The following is a 6,066-nucleotide window of genomic DNA, read 5'->3' on the forward strand; positions in this document are numbered from 1 at the left end:
GTGTCATTATGCGGTGGTCTCTCTATGGCGGTAATATTGGCCTATATATAGTTTGTTTTCTTAACGGTATGGAGGTAATATTTGGTCCTGATATAGCGATTTTTTATTTTTTTTCCCCTTAAACAATGATCCTTTTATATTAAATGTGTTTAAAAGTGTGTATACATGTCTTTTTTATGCAGATATATAAGTGTTTTTTTGTTTTGTTTTTTTCGGGGGGGGGGGGGGGGGGGGGGGGGGGGGGGGGGGGGGGGGGGGGGCGCCATTTGCCTTCTCTGCCTAGGGCACCAAAACTCCTTGTCCCGGCCCTGGCCAGAAGTAACCTCAGAGAGGCCAGCTAAAGCGTGAGGTAACAAGAACCGCTGCGCCCCCCCTGCCGTCTGGCTGAGCTGGACAGATTGGATGAGAGCCAGGGCTTTTGATTGTGCCTCTGGCTGCCTCATGGGCAAGATGGCGTCTGGGCACAACGGGAGCGGATCCTCTGCGCTCAGGAGACTGGTTGCAGGCAGGTAGGTCACCCCCCAATTTAAGGTGTGATAGCTTTCAATATACATCTGTATCTCATCTGATGTGCTCGCAATCCAAAAGCTGACAATGGTTTTTGGATGAGGATTATCTTCACCGAAGCCAGAACCACGGCCAGCAGCCTGGATGAGGATTATCTGCACCGAAGCCAAAACCACGGCCGGCAGCCTGGATGAGGATTATCTGCACCGCAGCCAGAACCACGGCCGGCAGCCTGGATGAGGATTACCCCCACTGAAGCCAAAACCACGGCCGGCAGCCTGGATGAGGATTACGCCCACCGAAGCCAGAACCACGGCCGGCAGCCTGGACATGGATTATCTGCACTGAAGCCAGAACCACGGCCGGCAACCTGGATGAGGATTACCCCCACTGAAGTCAGAACCACGGCCGACAGCCTGGATGAGGATTACCCCCACTGAAGCCAGAACCACGGCCGGCAGCCTGGATGACGATTACCTCCTCTGATGCCAGAACCACCGCTGTCAGCCTGGATGATAATACGCACCGAAGCCAGAACCACGGCCGTCAGCCTGGACATGGATTATGTGCACTGAAGACAGAACCACGGCCGTCAGCCTGGATGAGAATTATCTGCACTGAAGCCAGAACCACGGTCGGCAGCCTGGATGAGGATTACCCCACTAAAGCCAGAACCACGGCCAGCAGCCTGGATGATAATACGCACCGAAGCCAGAACCACGGCCGGCAGCCTGGACATGGATTATGTGCACTGAAGCCAGAACCACGGCCGGCAGCCTGGATGAGGATAATACGCACTGAAGCCAGAATCACGGCCGGCAGCCTGGATGAGGATAATACGCACTGAAGCCAGAACCACGGCCGTCAGCCTGGATGAGGATTACACTGTAGGCACTGTAGGGATTGGGACAGGTCCGCGGATCACATTATGGGAGGGGGCATAAAGCATACATTGTGTTGGCGCTGTAGGGATTGGGACAGGTCCGCGGATCACATTATGGGAGGGGGCATAAAGCATACATTGTGTTGGCGCTGTAGGGATTGGGACAGGTCCGCGGATCCCATTATGGGAGGGGGCATAAAGCATGCATTGTGTTGGCGCTGTAGGGGTTGGGACAGGTCCGCGGATCACATTATGGGAGGGGGCATAAAGCATGCATTGTGTTGGCGCTGTAGGGGTTGGGACAGGTCCGCGGATCACATTATGGGAGGGGGCATAAAGCATGCATTGTGTTGGCACTGTAGGGGTTGGGACAGGTCCGCGGATCACATTATGGGAGGGGGCATAAAGCATACATTGTGTTGGCGCTGTAAGGATTGGGACAGGTCCGCGGATCCCATTATGGGAGGGGGCATAAAGCATGCATTGTGTTGGCGCTGTAGGGGTTGGGACAGGTCCGCGGATCCTATTATGGGAGGGGGCATAAAGCATGCATTGTGTTGGCGCTGTAGGGGTTGGGACAGGTCCGCGGATCCTATTATGGGAGGGGGCATAAAGCATGCATTGTGTTGGCGCTGTAGGGATTGGGACAGGTCCGCGGATCCTATTATGGGAGGGGGCATGAAGCATGCATTGTGTTGGCGCTGTAGGGGTTGGGACAGGTCCGTGGATCACATTATGGGAGGGGGCATGAAGCATGCATTGTGTTGGCGCTGTAGGGGTTGGGACAGGTCCGCGGATCACATTATGGGTGGGGGCAGGCTGTCCTCCTGAAGAAGCCCACAAGCGGTTATGTAGGATTGGATTAGTGCCAGCAGCAGCAGGTGGTACTTTGTGTCCCAGGTGTTTGGGGATGAGACCTGCCGAGCTCCGGATCTCACCCAGAGGGTAGAGCAGCTTATAACAAAGGAGGATTGTTCTGAGAGAGGAATATAGATTCAGGAATCCCGCACAGATTGTGGGTAAAGAGTCACTTTATTATTGTGGTGGTGGTTGCGGTCTTTTTGTCGGCCATTTTGGAGTGGAGTGCATGCACTTCTCTTTCTGAATCATATTGGGCATCTAGCAGGGAATTGTGAGAGCAGGTTAGACACCCCATCTCTAGATGATGCACTTGCTCCCACAAATCCTCTACAGCTCTTTGCTTTGGGCCCATGACTCATATCTGCCTGAAGTGAAGCATACACAGCCAGAAGTAACCTCAGAGAGGCCAGCTAAAGCGTGAGGTAACAAGAACTGCTGCGCCCCCCCTGCCGTCTGGCTGAGCTGGACAGATTGGAGGAGAGCCAGGGCTTTTGATTGTGCCTCTGGCTGCCTCATGGGCAAGATGGCGTCTGGGCACAACGGGAGCGGATCCTCTGCGCTCAGGAGACTGGTTGCAGGCAGGTAGGTCACCCCCCAATTTAAGGTGTGATAGCTTTCAATATACATCTGTATCTCATCTGATGTGCTCGCAATCCAAAAGCTGACAATGGTTTTTGGATGAGGATTATCTTCACCGAAGCCAGAACCACGGCCAGCAGCCTGGATGAGGATTATCTGCACCGAAGCCAAAACCACGGCCGGCAGCCTGGATGAGGATTATCTGCACCGAAGCCAAAACCACGGCCGGCAGCCTGGATGAGGATTATCTGCACCGCAGCCAGAACCACGGCCGGCAGCCTGGATGAGGATTACCCCCACTGAAGCCAGAACCACGGCCGGCAGCCTGGATGAGGATTACACCCACCGAAGCCAAAACCACGGCCGGCAGCCTGGATGAGGATTACCCCCACTGAAGCCAGAACCACGGCCAGCAGCCTGGATGAGGATTACCCCCACCGAAGCCAAAACCACGGCCGGCAGCCTGGATGAGGATTACGCCCACCGAAGCCAAAACCACGGCCGGCAGCCTGGATGAGGATTACGCCCACCGAAGCCAAAACCACGGCCGGCAGCCTGGATGAGGATTACCCCCACTGAAGCCAAAACCACGGCCGGCAGCCTGGATGAGGATTACGCCCACCGAAGCCAAAACCACGGCCGGCAGCCTGGATGAGGATTACCCCCACTGAAGCCAAAACCACGGCCGGCAGCCTGGATGAGAATTACCCCCACTGAAGCCAGAACCACGGCCGACAGCCTGGATGAGGATTACCCCCACTGAAGCCAGAACCACGTCCGACAGCCTGGATGAGGATAATACGCACTGAAGCCAGAAACACGGCCGGCAGCCTGGATGAGGATTACCCCCACTGAAGCCAGAAACACGGCCGGCAGCCTGGATGAGGTTAATACGCACCGAAGTCAGAACCACGGCCGGCAGCCTGGATGAGGATTACCCCAACCGAAGCCAGAACCACGGCCGGCAGCCTGGATGAGGTTAATACGCACCAAAGCCAGAACCACGGCCGGCAGCCTGGATGAGGATAATACGCACTGAAGCCAGAAACACGGCCGGCAGCCTGGATGAGGATTACCCCCACTGAAGCCAGAACCACGGCCGACAGCCTGGATGAGGATAATACGCACCGAAGCCAGAACCACGGCCGGCAGCCTGGATATGGATTATCTGCACTGAAGCCAGAACCACGGCCGGCAGCCTGGATGAGGATTACCCCCACTGAAGCCAGAACCACGGCCGGCAGCCTGGATGAGGATTACCCCCACTGAAGCCAGAACCACGGCCAGCAGCCTGGATGAGGATAATATGCACTGAAGCCAGAAACACGGCCGGCAGCCTGGATGAGGATAATACGCACTGAAGCCAGAAACACGGCCGGCAGCCTGGATGAGGATTACCCCCACTGAAGCCAGAACCACGGCCGACAGCCTGGATGAGGATTACCCCCACCGAAGCCAGAACCACGGCCGGCAGCCTGGATGAGGATAATACGCACTGAAGCCAGAACCACGGCCGGCAGCCTGGATGAGGATTACCCCCACTGAAGCCAGAACCACGGCCGACAGCCTGGATGAGGATAATACGCACCGAAGTCAGAACCACGGCCGGCAGCCTGGATATGGATTATCTGCACTGAAGCCAGAACCACGGCCGGCAGCCTGGATGAGGATTACCCCCACTGAAGCCAGAACCACGGCCGGCAGCCTGGATGAGGATTACCCCCACTGAAGCCAGAACCACGGCCGACAGCCTGGATGAGGATTACCCCCACTGAAGCCAGAACCACGTCCGACAGCCTGGATGAGGATTACCCCCACTGAAGCCAGAACCACGGCCGACAGCCTGGATGAGGATTACCCCCACTGAAGCCAGAACCACGGCCGACAGCCTGGATGAGGATAATACGCACCGAAGCCAGAACCACGGCCGGCAGCCTGGATATGGATTATCTGCACTGAAGCCAGAACCACGGCCTACAGCCTGGACATGGATTATCTGCACTGAAGCCAGAACCACGTCCGGCAGCCTGGATGAGGATTATCTGCACTGAAGCCAGAACCACGTCCGGCAGCCTGGATGAGGATTACCCCCACTGAAGCAAGAACCACGGCCGGCAGCCTGGATGAGGATAATCCACACAGAAGCCAGAACCACGGCCGGCAGCCTTGATGATAATACGCACCGAAGCCAGAACCACGGCCGGCAGCCTGGACATGGATTATCTGCACTGAAGCCAGAACCACGGCCGGCAACCTGGATGAGGATTACCCCCACTGAAGTCAGAACCATGGCCGTCAGCCTGGATGACGATTACCTCCTCTGATGCCAGAACCACCGCTGTCAGCCTGGATGATAATACGCACCGAAGCCAGAACCACGGCCGTCAGCCTGGACATGGATTATGTGCACTGAAGACAGAACCACGGCCGTCAGCCTGGATGAGAATTATCTGCACTGAAGCCAGAACCACGGTCGGCAGCCTGGATGAGGATTACCCCACTAAAGCCAGAACCACGGCCAGCAGCCTGGATGATAATACGCACCGAAGCCAGAACCACGGCCGGCAGCCTGGACATGGATTATGTGCACTGAAGCCAGAACCACGGCCGGCAGCCTGGATGAGGATAATACGCACTGAAGCCAGAATCACGGCCGGCAGCCTGGATGAGGATAATACGCACTGAAGCCAGAACCACGGCCGTCAGCCTGGATGAGGATTACCTCCTCTGAAGCCAGAACCACGGCCGGCAGGCTGGATGATAATACGCACCGAAGCCAGAACCACGGCCGGCAGCCTGGACATGGGTTACCCCCACTGAAGCCAGAACCACGGCCTACAGCCTGGACATGGATTATCTGCACTGAAGCCAGAACCACGGCCTACAGCCTGGACATGGATTATCTGCACTGAAGCCAGAACCACGGCCGACAGCCTGGACATGGATTATCTGCACTGAAGCCAGAACTACGGCCGGCAGCCTGGACATGGATTATCTGCACTGAAGCCAGAACCACGGCCGACAGCCTGGACATGGATTATCTGCACTGAAGCCAGAACCACGGCCGGCAACCTGGATGATAATACGCACCGAAGCCAGAACCACGGCCGGCAGCCTGGACATGGGTTACCCCCACTGAAGCCAGAACCACGGCCTACAGCCTGGACATGGATTATCTGCACTGAAGCCAGAACCACGGCCGGCAGCCTGGACATGGATTATCTGCACTGAAGCCA

Source organism: Dendropsophus ebraccatus, chromosome 2, assembly GCF_027789765.1.
Source record: "Dendropsophus ebraccatus isolate aDenEbr1 chromosome 2, aDenEbr1.pat, whole genome shotgun sequence".
NCBI classification, from domain to species: domain Eukaryota; kingdom Metazoa; phylum Chordata; class Amphibia; order Anura; family Hylidae; genus Dendropsophus; species Dendropsophus ebraccatus.